This window comes from Mytilus edulis, chromosome 10 (assembly GCF_963676685.1).
Source record: "Mytilus edulis chromosome 10, xbMytEdul2.2, whole genome shotgun sequence".
NCBI classification, from domain to species: domain Eukaryota; kingdom Metazoa; phylum Mollusca; class Bivalvia; order Mytilida; family Mytilidae; genus Mytilus; species Mytilus edulis.
This window is the reverse complement of record NC_092353.1, coordinates 62,937,582-62,954,395: the sequence shown is the minus strand read 5'-3', so window position 1 is coordinate 62,954,395 and position 16,814 is coordinate 62,937,582. Positions and strand designations below refer to the sequence as shown.

Sequence of the window (16,814 nt, the reverse complement as noted above, 5' to 3'; positions counted from 1 at the left end):
GGACACAGATGGATTCATGACAAAATTGTGTTTTGGTGATGGAAATGTGTTTGTAGATCTTACTTTACTAAACATTCTTGCTGCTTACAATATTCTCTATCTATAACAGTACTTTCTGTGGAAAATGTTATTGAAAATCTTCAAATTTTACAAAAATTGTTAAAAATTGACTATGAAGGGCAATAACTCCTTAGGGGGTCAATTGACTATTTTGGTCATACTGACTTATTTTTAGTTCTTACTTTGCTGTACATTATTGCTGTTTACAGTTTATCTCTATCTATAATAATATTCAAGATAATAACAAAATAAACAGCTGCGCCATGAGTGCATGAGCGTCTTGTGTGGAAGATTTATGCAATAATCATAAATAGTTTCTGAGGAAGTTTTAAGCAATAACCATTTATTGTTTTTGAGACATGGCGGGACATGTGAACCCCCCCCCCCTCCCCACCACTCTGTATTTTTTTTACAAATATCACTAAAATAAAATTTTGAATCAAACCAAAAAGTATACAGATCTTTAAATTAGTATAACAAAGAAGTGTGTACAGTTTCAAGCAATAATCATAAATTGTTTTTGAGATACGGCGCGACATGTAAAAAAAAACCTCCCCTTTTTTACAAAATACTCAATAACTCAAAAATAAAATTTTGGGTCATCACCAAAAAGTATACAGATCTCAAGATTAATATAACAAAGAAGTGTGTAAAGTTTTAAGCAATAATCATAAATCGTTTTTGAGATACGGCACGACATGTAAAAAACCCCTCCCCTTTTTTACAAAATACTCAATAACTCAAAAATGAAATTTTGAATCATCACCAAAAAGTATACAGATCTTTAGATTAATATAACAAAGAAGTGTGTAAAGTTTTAAGCAATAATCATAAATCGTTTTTGAGATACAGCGCGACATGTAAAAAAACCCTCCCCCTTTTTTACAAAATACTCAAAAACTCAAAAATGAAATTTTGAATCATCACCAAAAAGTATACAGATATTAAGATTAATATAACTAAGAAATGTGTAAAGTTTTAAGCAATAATCAAGAAACGTTTTTGAGATACGGTGCGACATGTGAAAAAACCACACCCCTGTTTTAGTTACAAAGTGCCGTAACTCAAAAAGTTTAAATCTTATTTTCACCAAAAAGTATACAGATCATTTGACCATCATAAGAAACAACTATATTAAGTTTCATGAAATTTGGATAAGTCGTTCTCAAGTTACGGTGCGACATGTTTACGCCGGACAGACAGACGTACGAACGGACAGACGGACGGACACGGACATTTGTATACCATAATACGTCCCGTCAAAATTTTGATGGGTGTATAAAAACAGCAAAATTTCCTCAAAATTACCAATTCAGGGGCAGCAACCTAACAACCGATTATCCGATACATCTGAAAATTCCAGGGCAGAAAGATAGTGACCTGATCAACAATTTTACTTCCTGTCAGATTTGCTCTTAATGCTTTGGTAGCCAAAAACTGCATTTTACCCCCCATGTTCTATTTTTAGCCATGGCGGCCATCTTGGTTTGCTGGCCCAGTTACCGGACACATTTTTTTAACTAGATACCCCAATGATGATTATGGCTAAGTTTGGTTAAATTTGGCACAGTAGTTTCAGAGGAGAAGATTTTTCTAAAAGATTACTAAGATTTACGAAAAATGGTTAAAAATTGACTATAAAGGGCCATTACTCCTAAAGTGGTCAAGTAACCATTTTGGTCATGTTGACTTATTTGTAGATCTTACTTTGCTGAACATCATTGCTGTTTACAGTTTATCTCTATCTATAATAATATTCAAGATAATAACCAAAAACAGCAAAATTTCCTTAAAATTATCATTTCAGGGGCAGCAACCCAACAACCTATTATCTGATTCATCTGAAAATTCCAGGGCAGATAGATCGTGACCTGATCAACAATTTTACTTCCCGTCAGATTTGCTCTAAATGCTTTGGTTTTTGAGTTACAAGCCAAAAACTGCATTTTACCCCTATGTTCTATTTTTAGCCATGGCGGCCATCTTGGTTGGTTGGCCGGGTCACCGGACACATTTTTTAAACTAGATACCCCAATAATGATTATGACCAAGTTTGGTTAAATTTGGCCCAGTAGTTGCAGAGGAGAAGATTTTTCTAAAAGATTGCTAAGATTTACGAAAAATGGTTAAAAATTGACTATAAAGGGCAATAACTCCTAAAGTGGTCAACTGACCATTTTGGTCATGTTGACTTATTTGTAGATCTTTCTTTGCTGAACATTATTGCGGTTTACAGTTTATCTCTATCTATAATAATATTCAAGATAATAACCAAAAACAGCAAAATTTCCTTAAAATTACCATTTCAGGGCCAGCAACCCAACAACGGAATGTCAGATTCATCTGAAAATTTCAGGGCAGATGATGATGCAGCGGATATTCATAACTGACAGGATAACCATTCTGTCTCAAACAAATCGGGTACAGAATCTGTGGAGCCTGACTTTATGGAACCAATTTCAGTGGTTAAATAATTCAACAGCAGCTTGGTTATTTTTACTTAATATAAGTTCTTTAATAATTCAAAAGTATGTTTAGAGCCAACATATTATAATAAACAGCTTTTAACATAGGAATTTTAATTTCAGAAGGTGTGTCCCTAACAAAATGTCCACTACGAAATGAAGTCATTAAAATTTGCTAATAAACCGTTTTATAAAATCAATGTCATTTTTGTTTGCAAGAGAGATAAACATTAGGGTCTAACAAAAGAAGTGATGCTTTTATAACGGCAATTAAATTGTTGGTATAAAAAATTGAGCACATCAAATGGATCAGAGTCATACCGTATTTTTGTAAATGTCCACTACGAAACCGGTCAAATCTCCATCAGTATCTGGTTTTAAAATTATGAAAAAAATATCAGTGTACAGCTTAATAAAATTGAGAATGGAAATGGGGAATGTGTCAAAGAGACAACAACCCGACCAAATAAAAAACAACAGCAGAGGGTCACCAACAGGTCTTCAATGTAGCGAGAAATTCCCGCACCCGGAGGCGTCCTTCAGCTGGCCCCTAAACAAATATATACTAGTCCAGTGATAATGAACGCCATACTAATTTCCAAATTGTACACAAGAAACTAAAATTAAAATAATACAAGACTAACAAAGGCCAGAGGCTCCTGACTTGGGACAGGCGCAAAAATGCGGCGGGGTTAAACATGTTTGTGAGATCTCAACCCTCCCCCTATACCTCTAACCAATGTAGTAAAGTAAACGCATAACAATACGCACATTAAAATTCAGTTCAAGAGAAATCCGAGTCTGATGTCAGAAGATGTAACCAAAGAAAATAAACAAAATGACAATAATACATAAATAACAACAGACTACTAGCAGTTAACTGACATGCCAGCTCCAGACTTCAATTAAACTGACTGAAAGATTATGATTTCATCATATGAACATCAGGCACAATCCTTCCCGTTAGGGGTTTAGTATCATACCATCATAACATATATGAGAAGAACATAACCCGTGTCATGCCAACAACTGTTTTTAGAATAAATGTGTTTAGTTCCGATGCAAAGACCTTATCAGTGACTCAATATTAACGCCAAAATATGCAATCTTTAATGACTTGACAACAGAATCGTAATTATATCCCTTCTTAATAAGTCTATTCAAAGGTTTTGTAAGTTTCTGAGGTGAATACTGACACCTTTGTGCTTTATAAAGAATATTACCATAAAAAATTGGATGTGAAATACCTGAACGTATAATTGAAATAATAACGTAATACATGCTTTGATGAATACAATCAGTCTTGTTACTTTTGCAACAAAGGGATTGTGGGAAAAAAATAAAACATGTGAATATGTCCCCTACGAAACGGTCACCTACGAAACAAGTATGGGAGAAAAATGTTTCGTAGGGAACACTACCACTACCATGTAGTCTTTTTTTACTCTTTTTTCAATTATATTCGTGCAAAGCAAATACCAAGGGTTAGATTCATGTAATTTTTATTATGTTTTTATTAACATAGAATAGGGTTGATGTCAACTACGAAACTTTTTGTCCACTACGAAACGGATTTGTCACCTACGAAACGCATCAAAATGTCCACTACGTAACACGAGTTGTACCTTCATATGTGAAGTACTGTCTAATCTTTATCGATAAAAAATGGTTCTCCAATTCAGAAAAAAAAAAAGATTTTCCTAGTATATAAAGTAAACAAACTTGAATGTCTATAGGAAACATTTAAAATTGCAAACATATGTGTGTTTAGAAGCAGTTTCGTAGGGGAAATTGCCATGGCGGCCATCTTGGTTGGTTGGCTGGGTCACCGGACACATTTTTTTAACTAGATACCCCAATGATGAGTGTGGACAAGTTTGGTTTAATTTGGCCCAGCAGTTTCAGAAGAGAAGATTTTTGTAAAAGTTAACAACGACGCCGGACGCAAAGTGATGGGAAAAGCTTACTTGGCCCTTCGGGCCAGGTGAGCTAAAAATCCTTCCAGATCACTGGTCTTAATTTTCCTTTATTACAGCTGTCACATACAATGTTTAGCTTAACATTGAGCAAGAAAACTATTATTTTAATTTTAGTTTCTTGTGTACAATTTGGAAATTAGTATGGCGTTCATTATCACTGGACTAGTATATATTTGTTAGGGGCCAGCTGAAGGACGCCTCCGGGTGCGGAAATTTTCTCGCTACATTGAAGACCTGTTGGTGACCCTCTGCTGTTGTTTTTTTATTTGGTCGGGTTGTTGTCTCTTTGACACATTCCCCATTTCCATTCTCAATTTTAATTTTACACTTTAATTAAATATGTAAAGGTATTCTATTGGCTTTGATAGAAAACAATTAAGCCATACATATCATATTTGAGTTGATTTTATTGTCTTTAAGGTTCAGTATAAACTAAGTCTGTTCCCTGTTTTCAACAGCATCAAAATCGATGTTTATAAGTGATTGTTCTTTTATTGTTGTATATACAGTCTAATCCTTAACACCTTCATTTATTACTCGAGGCTATTTTCCTATTTACCTTTTTGACACCAATTTCATTACAGGAAACTTCCGTTTTTCTTGGACTTTTCCCATATAAATTTTGAGATTCTTGGAACTTTTTCCCTGTCCGTATCAGAAATGTCTACTGAAATTTTTTCAAGATTGACATGTTCAAAAAGCGGAAGATTTCACTTTTTAACGGGAGGGACGGAAGAGGGTCTGAAAAGCCGGCGATTTTAGCTCCCGCCGGAATAATCACATGTATGCACTGAGCAATGAACCATGAAAATGAGGTCAAGGTCAAATAAAAGCTGCGCGACTGACATAAATATATAGATTATAAAGTACATGTTCTCTATACACCAAATATTGTTGACCTATTGCATGGTATTAAACAAGAATGTGTCCATAGTACATGGATGCCCCATCCCTCTATAATTTTCTATGTTCAGTAGACTGTGGAAATGAGATAAATAAAGGCAACAGCTGTTCAAAACTCACAAATCCATGGACAAAAAAAGAGGAGAACAACGACACATTAAAATGTAACACACACACACACAGAAACCTCTAATTTGGCATTTAAAGTGGGATGAACAGACACATTTACAGTTGGACGGATTCACAGACCAGAAAACATAATGCCAATAAACATGATAAATAGGGCATAAAAAGACCAAAACCCAAAAACTTAATTTTAATCACTGAAACATGAAAATTAGGTCAAAGTCAGATGACACCTGCCAGCTAGACATGTTCACCTTACAATCATTCCATACACCAAATAAAGTAGACCTTTTGCATACAGTATAAGAAAAACAGACCAAATAACAAAACTTAACTTTGACCACTGAACGATGAAAATAAGGTCAAGGTCAGATGACGCCCACCAGATTGGACATGTACACCTTGCAATCATTCAATACACCAAATTTACTTTAATTACTAGACCTATTGCTTGTAGTATCTGAGATATGGACTTGACCTCCAAAACTTAACCTTATGCAATGATCCATATAATGAGGTCAAGATCAAGTGAAAACTGTCTGATGGCAAGAGGACCTTGCAAGGAATGCACATACCAAATATAGTTATCCTAGTATTACTTATAATTTTAAAGAGAGCGCTAGAATTTAACATTACAAGAAATCTTAAATTTTTTTTATTTCAAGTAGTCACTGAATCATGAAAATGAGGTCAAGGACATTGGACATGTGACTGACAGAAACTTCGTAACATGAGGCATCTACAGGGGTGAGGAAATATTTGTTGTGAGCACTAGTCCCTGGGCAAGTAAAACTGTAAATTTTACTTGTCCGGGAAAAAAAGTTACTTGCCCTGATGGTCCCAATAAATATTGTAGTATTTTATTGTTAGCTAATAGCACTGTTTTGCATCCCAAACAAATCAGTGTAATCAATTGGTTTATATAAAAGTGTAAAAATTTAGGAATGTTGGAAATGGGTTTATAACATCAATTGGACAGAAACTCAAAAGCAAACCAACTAAATGAAATGACATGTAAAGTTTTCAGCATTGTTTTTTTAATAAAAATTGTAGCCAGGTACACTAAATAATATACTAAATTTAGAGGACAGTGAGACTAAATAATAGATTAACTAATTATTTCTATCAACTGACACACTTGGTATTTTCTTGGTAGTTAAACACTTCTATTTACCACTTAGACAACACATTATTATTATTAAGGTTGCCTTTGATTAGACTATAAGGCCACGGTTTTTTAATTTGATGGTTTACGGATTTTCCCCATGAAAAAGTCGGGTCGGTCGGTCGGGGAAAAAAAAAGAAAAAAAATCATCTTTGAAGACAGAAAAATATGCAAAATCAATATATATTCATACCTGCCAACTTTCACGATTTAGGCGTGTACTACACGATTTTGACCCTCTGTCCCGATTACACGATCGTGATCGTGAAAATAGCCAAAAAACACGATTTTAGTAAAATTTACACGAAAAATATTTTTGTTCCCGATTTTGAACTTTTGAAAGTTTTCCCAAGGGAGACAAATCGTGTCTGACAAATTTCATCCAATCAAAATTTAGTGATCACGCATTCACCAGTTGATTAATGTCAGCATAGTAAACAATCAAAGAATCGAAATTTTGAGTTGTTTTTTTTTTTTTAGCTTGGGTGTTAAATTTATAAAAATTGGAATCATGATGGGCGAGTTATCACTTGCAAAATAGTTCTGTCACCGCCAAAGAAAAAAAAGCGTGTTGCTTCGTGCAAATACTTAGAGAAATGGGAGAATGATGTCAAGTACAGGGGCTGGTTGTCTAAATCAACGTTAGGATTTTCACATGCCTTTTGTAAAGTTTGCAACAGAGACTTGAAAGTTGACCACGGTGGCCTTAATGATGTCTCCAAACATTCTAGTACTGCTTGTGATATTGATCTATATAATATATGAGGGTTTGGATGGGGTTAAATGATTAAAGAATATAATGCCCTTAAAAAATGAAGATAAGGGAATAAAGGGCAAAAAAAAAATGAAAATTGGAGAAATGCGTGGTCAAATTTTTTGAAGATTAGAAAAAAAAGAGGTTAATTTTTTGAAGATTAGAGAAAAAAGGGGTGAAAATTAAATGTTTACAGAACAACAGGCCCCCCCCCCCCCCCCCCCCCCATTTCCAGACCCTCATATATTGTTGGTTTTTTTGTTATTAAATTATTAAAATTATTACTTTTTTTTTATTTCTTGACAATGTATCAGACAAACATAAAGTCATCTTACTGGTGTTTATCTCAACAAAAAGAATACAACAATCAAACAATTTAAAGAAAGATAGGTTATAATAGCATCTTCAACTATCACCCCCAAAAAAGAAGTATGTCAGACACTTTTAGGAGCCAAATCATCACACGAAAAAATGCCGCGAAAAATTCTACCCTCAAAAATGGTGCCGAGCACAAAAACCCCCATGGCCATTTTCAAAAGTTGGCAGGTATGTATATTTCACCTTTCTAACAATATGTTTGTTGTGCTATTTTATCATCAATTCTTCAATTTTAGTTTGATGAAATAATATTGCTCAACTGTTATAAACATCGCATGACATTGTCTAATAATTTACAGTAAAAAAAGGGGGGTGCACGGACAAAGACGAAATTAAATCGTCATTTCAGAAACAAGAAAAATAAATTCGCGTAGCTCTTTATCAATTCCAGAAAACTTGGTGAATAATGATCTTCAAGCACAAAAACTGATAAAGAAAAAAATGTAAAAACATCGTACGAAAATAAGTTTCAACACACGTGTCAAAAACCTAATAGACTCGTCCACTGGAAAACGAGATTATCGGGTTAATCTGTTGTCTCGCATTCCCGTTTTTTATTCAAATGGACGATTTTTTTATTATTATCTATGAAACAAGAAAATTCCAAATGATTTGTTAATATTCAGTACTTCAACTTGATGCCTTTACCCTGTCCACATTTGGACAAGTCTATTTCTATGAGATGATGCATCTTACGGACTGATGACAAATAAGGGAAACGAACTTATTGTGCAATTGGTTTTAAACACAAGTTTCGTTCCGCAATATTATTTGCGCAAACGACATTTCAAGGTCAGTTATAATTGATTTGTCTATTTTTAAAAACGTAAACTGGAAGTTTTATTTTTTCACAACAGAAAGTGTTATCAATTTTAATAGTGATTAATGCATTTCATTTCATAAAAAAAAATATTTAGTTATTTTTCAGGAATAATGCATTTGTTAGGGTCGGCGGGAATAAAAAAGCATGAAAAGTCAATTTTATTTTTATTTTGGAAATCGGAAAAATCAGGTCGGCGGATCCGTAAACCAACAAATTAAAAAATCCTGGCCTAAATAAGACAAAAACAAAACTTATTAACTGAATTTCTTTACAAGGGATAATCTGATATTCACGATGTCTGATATTCTCGCTTCCGTATTTTTTTTTACACCTTGACCATATTTGATTGCATTTCATGCTTTCGACTTGATTCGTCATTCTTTTTGTCTTGCTTGCCCGATGTTTTATTTTAAAAGTATTCATCAATCTGAATCTCGATTCAAAATCTTTAAGAATTGACCTTTCCGGTGATTAGTGGATAAAACAATATTACGCGACTCGGGTTTGCATACTTATTTTTACTCATTTTGGTAATCGAGCTATTTCCGGAGTTATGTAATATTTATCGTCATGAACATTGATGTTTTTACTCGCTGATTATTGGTTTCTTTTACATAAATTAAACATATTTATACGTTTTGAAATTAATCCTATATTTTTGCTGAATTTGAAGTTTGTCATGCATATTATTTTACTTGTCCACAGGCAACCAAGACAAAAATAATTACTTGTCCGGGTGTTAAAATGTACGAGTCGGGCGAGTCGGGCATAGCATTTCCACACCCCTGATCTATATACAAAGTATGAAGCATCCAGGTCTTCCACCTTCTAAAACGTAAAGCTTTCAAGAAGTTAACTAATGGCACTGCTGCTGCTGCTTAATCACTATCCATATACATGTGTCAAGCTTTCTGCAACAAAATTGACAGGCTTGACAAAAACCCTCGTTTTTTCCCTTTTTTGATAAATGGTTTGAGCCAAAAAACTTTTGGTATAATTTCAGAAATTCATACACCAGTACACTGAAGGCAAAAAAAATATATATATCTGGTTTATATGCATGGTTACTGGACCTACCCTATTTTTTAGTGCTGATCCTATATTTTGTAAGTCATTTTGTTTTCCTTCGTAAAGTGAAAAATAAACTGAACACATGTTAAAAGTGAAGATAGTGTTGCCAATAATAATATGATTGGACTTCAGCTTCACCAATAACTACCTTGACCAAAAACTTTAACCTGAAACTCCCACTTTCATTTTCTTTGTTCAGTGGACCGTGAAATTGGGGTTAAAAGTCTAATTTGGCTTTAAAATTAGAAAGATCATATCATAAGCAACAAGTCTACTAAGTTTCAAGTTGATTGGACTTCAGCTTCATCAAAAACTACCTTGACCAAAAACTTTAACCTGAATGGACGGACGCACAGACGGACACACAGACCAGAAAACATAATGCCTCTCTACTATCGTAGGTGGGGCATAAAAATATGGGTAAACTCGTCCTTTGATCAACTCAAACCATGGCAAGAAGAAACCTCATAACTCAAAATCATGTCGTATGAACATTCTGTTTTATTTTTGTTCTATCAATTCCAAGTTTACTTTCCACAGCAGTCACTGAGATTGAGAGAAGGTATTTCACTTTGTACCCCTATTTTCTTACATGAATTCTAGGTGGAACCCCATTCCTAACTCAATCAATATTTAATTTCCTATGGGTCAGTGGGCATGACTTCTTTCCGTACACATTCCTCTGTTTAAATTGTGATTGGTTTTAATATAATACGATGTCTATTGACAGAATGAGTTAATTTTTCTCAACGTATTGTCGTTTAAAAGTTTGACGAAAGCTACTTACAGAAGGGAGACAAATTATAGCGATAATATGGAAGACTCCATTTTGGCTAAAGGGGTGTTCTAGTTACACCTTTATGTTGTAGACTACATTAATTTAAATTCAAATGATGCATAGAATTATGATTTAAAATTAAAGAACCTTAGTGAGCACGCTCACATACCCCACGTCCCCACATTGTCATTGGAGAAATTAAATAAGTATAAGAAAAAAAAATTGTATAATAAAAAAATACTGAATAATAATTTCCTGTCAATATACACATCTACATAGTATGTCCTTATTATCTACAAAATTTCATGAAATTCTGTTGTGTGTTTTCAGAGGAGTTGAGATGACAAACTGTTGCAGAAGTACATTGAAGCAAATAAGTTCAAAGGGGCATAACTCCTAGAAAAAAAATTGAATCGTAATTTCCTGTTGATATGCACATCTACGTAGTATGTCCTTATTATCTACAAAGTTTCATGAAATTCTGTTGTGTTGTTTCAGAGGAGTTGCGATGACAAACTTAAAGTAGTACCTTAAAGCAAATAAGTTCAAAGGGGCTTAACTCCTAGAAAAAAAATTGAATCGCAATTTTCCGTCGATATGCACAACTACATAGTATGTCCTTATTATCTGAAAAGTTTCGTGAAATTCTGTTGTGTGGTTTGAGAGGAGTTGCGATGACAAACTGTTGCAGTAGTACATTAAAGTAAATAAGTTCAAAGGGGCGTAACTCCTAGAAAAAAAATTGAATCGCAATTTCCCGTCGATATGCACAACTACATAGTATGTCCTTATTATCTGAAAAGGTTTCGTGAAATTCTGTTGTGTGGTTTGAGAGGAGTTGCGATGACAAACTGTTGCAGTAGTACATTAAAGTAAATAAGTTCAAAGGGGCGTAACTCCTAGAAAAAAATTTGAATCGCAATTTCCCGTCGATATGCACAACTACATAGTATGTCCTTATTATCTGAAAAGGTTTCGTGAAATTCTGTTGTGTGGTTTGAGAGGAGTTGCAATGACAAGAAACAGGACTGACGGACTGACGGACGGACGGACGGACTGACGGACTGACGGACGGACGGACGGACTGACGGACTGACGGACGGACGGGTCAAAAACATTATACCCTCCGCAACTTCGTTGCGTGGGGTATAATTATGCAACAACAATAACCCTCAACAGCAGACATACATAGAAAGGATTCCATGAGTTTCAAATTAATCAATGGAGTAGGGAATCCAGAGCAACAAGAGCAACCATTCAATCTGATACCCATTCAAGTCAAGAAAACTATACGCATGCACATACTTACAACCCTAGGCTTGTAATTTGTAGCAAGGACATATTAAATGTAAATTAAACGACCTCCATTTCTTTATGGAAGTACAATATCAAAGATCAGTTTCATAACAGTGACATAAGAAAACTCCAATCTTTCAGTTCTTATATGACAGAAATAGATTAATCGATTGGAATTCAGAGAACTCTCGCATGTTATCAAAACTGGGGAAATCCCTCCAACGTGTTTCTAAATTTATAAAAACTCTAAATATAAATACTGCTTGATTCTGATTTTCCGTGTTGTTAAAAACACGCATACAATGATACAAGTCAAGGGAAATATCGAAACATGAAGATTATGAGAAGGAGATTATAGGACAGTTGTTTAAATTCAATCCTTTTGTTTTTTAAACCATTTAAAGCAAAACAATCTCAAGAAACTGAGATCTTCCTTGATGTTTATTCAATGGTATAAGTCTACAGATTGCTTTTAAAAAAGCAATTGTATCCCAAAAATGATGCCCCATGATGATGCATGCCATGCACACACAATCATTATTTGCACTGCATAAAATAATGCTTTCTATCAAGCATTTAAACACCAAACTACAAAAAGGGTACGTATACATGTATACTCCTTAAGGAGGCTTGCAGGTAATAGATTTTCAGAAAAAAATTAAACATTTATTTTTCATTACAAATTTTATTAATTACCTTAAGTAATTGTTACTTTATCATATGGTACAAAAATCATTCCAAAAAATCAATTTGTGTTGGCGTCAGGTGACTTTTAAAATGTAGATATCATTGAAAAAAACTCCAAATTATCTCCCTTTGGTGCAAAAATGTCTTTTTTTTGGCATTAAAATTGAAGTATCTTTTTTAACTCATTGGTGACCTATATTTTTTCGTGTTGTTTTCGAATAAGCTGTACATAAACTAAATAATTGTAAAATTTAAGCGATTTCTGTAATTAAGTTCTTTTTTTACTTCGATATTACCGCTTTTTCTCCTATTAGTTCAACAGAAAAAAAGGTCATTAACAAAACTGTATGCTTCTTTCGTAGGCAGATTGTGAGCGTAAATGAACGGTGACCCCATTTTTTAATTTCATTTTTCTATTAAGTATAAGATAAAGTTCATTTATAGAAAAATAAAGCGAAATCTTACATTAACCCTTTCCCCAATGAGTCCCGGTTTACCGGGATTCACGCTTCAGACAGCTGACGATGAGTCCCGTTTTACCGGGATCAGAATACATCTTTTATGTTTCCCGCTCAAAACAGTGCAAACATGAGTTATCTTTCTTTGATGAATACCCGGATGAAAGTATAAACATGGCGCTTCCGTTTGTTGAAAACCGTGTCAAAATCAGACCGAATTTACGGAATTTACGAGAATTTGAAATGAGGGAACATTTTTTTTGAAAGAATATGGAAGAATTGAAGCCAAACTAGTATACTTTTTTGACGTAAAATGTCGTTTTATGTACAAAACACTTGGAATGGACATCGTTCAGTGTGAGGAATTTGTACAACCTCATAAAAATTTTCAAAATTTTGCCGTTTTGGGTTTAAAAATTACGATTTGGGGTCAAAGAGCAGAATTTTGAGAATTTCACCTAGATAATGCCGAAAATTTGAAAATTTAAATATTTTATGAATAAAAAATTATCAAAACATGAAAAAAAACTGAACATGGTGTTAGTGAATGCAATAAATACACAAATAACTACAAACAAGTTTTTATTGACATTTATTGTGAAGATCTCCCACTTGAGTAATAGTAGCCAGGGAAGCCATCATCTCAGAGTAGCTTCTCTCTGGGCAGCAATCGGTGAAAGGGTTAAATAAAAAAAATTATTTAGACCTGTGAGCCCCCTTAAGGGAAGTGAAAAACAGACCAAAACACAAATGATTAGTAACATGGTGAAATGTCTCACCTTATTTAATACTAACTATTGATTTTATGTTGATAGTCCTATAAATAAATCCTTACAAATATCACATTAACTTAACATGATCAAAGAAAATGAAGTCAAGGTCAAATAAAGTAAACGAGAAATACATGTACACCTTACAATCAATCATTTTATATATATACCGAATATATAGTTGACACACTTCATATAGTTTCTAAGTACATATGTAAACTAAACATAGACCAATGAACCATGAAAATGAGGTCAAGGTCAGTTGAACCTTGCCAGACAGACATGTACACTGAACAATCAATAGATGCATTAAACATAGGTGACTAATTATTGCTTAAAGTATCTAAGAAGACAAACTTAACCATGAAAAATAGACCAACACACAAAAACTTAACACTGAGCATTATAAACCGTTAAAAAGAGTTCATGGTAAAATAAACGTCTCAATAATTCCACACACCAATATAATTGACCTATACGGCATATAGTATATCAAAATAGACCATAACTGAGGAGGCAGGGCCAAATAATCTCCATGGCATAAAATGTGCCAATACCAATACAACTGCATACCAAATATCTTTGACCTACCACTAGTAGTTCACCATAAACTAGACCAAATCACAAGCTAATACATTGTTGATGAGGTCGTTGCTGACGCCAGAAACAGCTGCATATCTATGTCTCACTTTTTGACTCTGTCAAGCAAGACAAAAATGAATGATTTATTGATTGTTGGTGGTTGCTTAACATCCAGTGGCAAATAGTTCATGCATGTTGAATATTTAGAATGAAAACAAGTCAACAACAAATACAACAGACATTGTCTCAAAAAGAGGCCATCCAGGATGATGGTTATGGTCAGTGGCGGATCCACGGGGAGGGTTCAGGAGTTGGAACCCCCTTCTGTTTGGACAATCAATGCATTTGAATGGGGACATTAATTTGCCCCTCCAAAAAAAAATCCGTTTATCCTGGGTTGGGACCTATTTTTAAAATTGCTGGATCCACCTCTGATGGTAACTTTGACACTTTCTACTACGAAAATTCCTGTTTTACAGGATAAAACTCGAATTAACCATATTAGATTAAAAAAAAACACTTTTCTTTGGCATAATATTTCAAATCGATTCGCACATGCATACCGGTCAATTCGAATCGAAAATCCAAATTCTTTGGATGAACCAGAAACTTAATACAATAGCATTTAATATATATTAAAAGATGAAATCTTCTCTTCTTATCTTTATTCAAAAATGTGTTTTTATAAAGTGAATTACAAAAAGTTTTCTACGAAACTGAAATTTACATTCCGATACTGTGTAACTTTTAAAACTTGACTATTTATACTGCGTAACAAAATATACTAGGCCATATATTATTTATAAATTTAAAGAAAGAATGCAACCTACCTTTTAGACGAAACTTTTAAAACAAATGTGTTAACAGCCGTTCAGAGCAACATGTTATTACCAAAATGGATCCTTCAACAAGAGTTGAAAAATTAGATCAATAGAAGATTCCCGCCAATAGTAGCCCACAATGCACGTGGTTCGATGAAGCGTGAAGGAAAGGTCTTAGGGGGTTTACCGAATAGAGAATAATTAATCATTTTAATTGGCAAAAAAAAAAAAAGATAGAGAAAAATGGGCAAGCATTATAGAAAAAAGAGAATAATGGATTGTTAAAATGGATTCCGCTAAAATGTAAACTGAACGCTAAGAAAATGGAAAATTAAGTAAAGAATTGGTAAAATTAAAAAAAATGATGAAAATATACCGATTACAGAAAAGAACATGAATAGCTGCAATTTCACCAAAAAATAATCAGGCAGAAGCAGAAGCAGAATAAAGAATAGGGTAAAATTATACTGATAACAAAAAAGAGCAATGTTCAGACGGAATACAGCTATCAATTAATTATAGTTACAATGAGCTAATGTTTAAAAAAAAAGGTAAAAAAAATCATAATGAAGGACCCGGCTTATTTAGTGGCGGGCCGGAAAGTAAACATCAGTACGTTGATGGTTTTTTGTAACAAAAGAAGAAGAAGAAGAAGAAGAAGGGTCAGGAAATTGTCATAAGGGGGCCCACTGACTATACAAAAGTGGATGCATTTTTCTTGAAAAAAGTCAGCGGGGACAAAAAAGCAGGATGTTATTAATGTAAAAAAAAAGTCAGGATAAACTGAGACTAGGACAACATTTTCCAGCCTAGCCCCCTCCCCAATACAAATCAAATGATTGCTCCCTAGATTAGTATTAGCTAGCATACTGCAATTTCTGATAAAAAAAAGAATAGTTGAACTTTTTATAAAGCAAAGAGAGAGAATATATATATATATATATATATGTTTTCCGCATCAACACCAAAAATATCGCCAGAAAGAAGTTCCATAAAGATAAAACATTTAATAGCGTTTGTTTGAGCTTTATATTTCATCACAGGGTTGTCACAAAAAGAACGAATACATTTAGTTGTAGTTTATTGTTCAAATGTAAGAGATAAATTAGTCCTAATAAAAGTGTCTGGACGGCGGAATTTTCACTAGTATTAAATGTCTATGGTGAAAGAATTTACTAGTATACTGTTAATTTGAGTTCCATATGTCAGTAATTATGTCCCCGGAACAATTTTCCTAGGAATTCATGTCTAGGTACTGTGGTATGTTTGCCAAATATCGGTCATTCTCAATTTGTTTTGTCCCTAAAACGCTTTTATTTTGGCAAGTTCAGAAACTATTAAAAGAAAATCTAATTAAACATTTAATATTTAATGGTTTATAATCATTAAATAGTTCAAACTTTCCTAAATACTTGTCAGGGTCGATATAAGATGGTCCGAGCACAGGCACTAGACGTTCTGTCAATAGTATAAAAATATTGGCAATTGGAAGAAAATAGTGTCCATGCATATATATAATACTAGACGTTCTGTCAATAATATAAAAATATTGGCATTTGGAAGAAAATAGTGTCCATATATATAATATAGTGTCCATATATATAATATATTATATATATGGACACTATTTTCTTCCAATTGCCAATATTTTTATACTATTGACAGAACGTCTAGTGCCTGTGGTCCGAGTTAACTTAA

General features: G+C 33.6%; 1 long non-coding RNA gene across 49 annotated transcripts in view; it reads right to left on the bottom strand.

Annotated features, from left to right (window-relative positions):
* The window catches only part of LOC139492226 (uncharacterized), a 45,272-nt gene extending 30,022 nt beyond the window's left edge, over positions 1 to 15,250 (bottom strand). For all 49 annotated transcript variants that reach the window (XR_011656719.1, XR_011656740.1, XR_011656729.1 and 46 more), the window contains exon 1: positions 15,126 to 15,250. This is a non-coding gene — a long non-coding RNA (uncharacterized lncRNA). The remainder of the gene's footprint in view (positions 1 to 15,125) is intronic.
* Between the last annotated feature and the right edge of the window lie 1,564 nt (positions 15,251 to 16,814).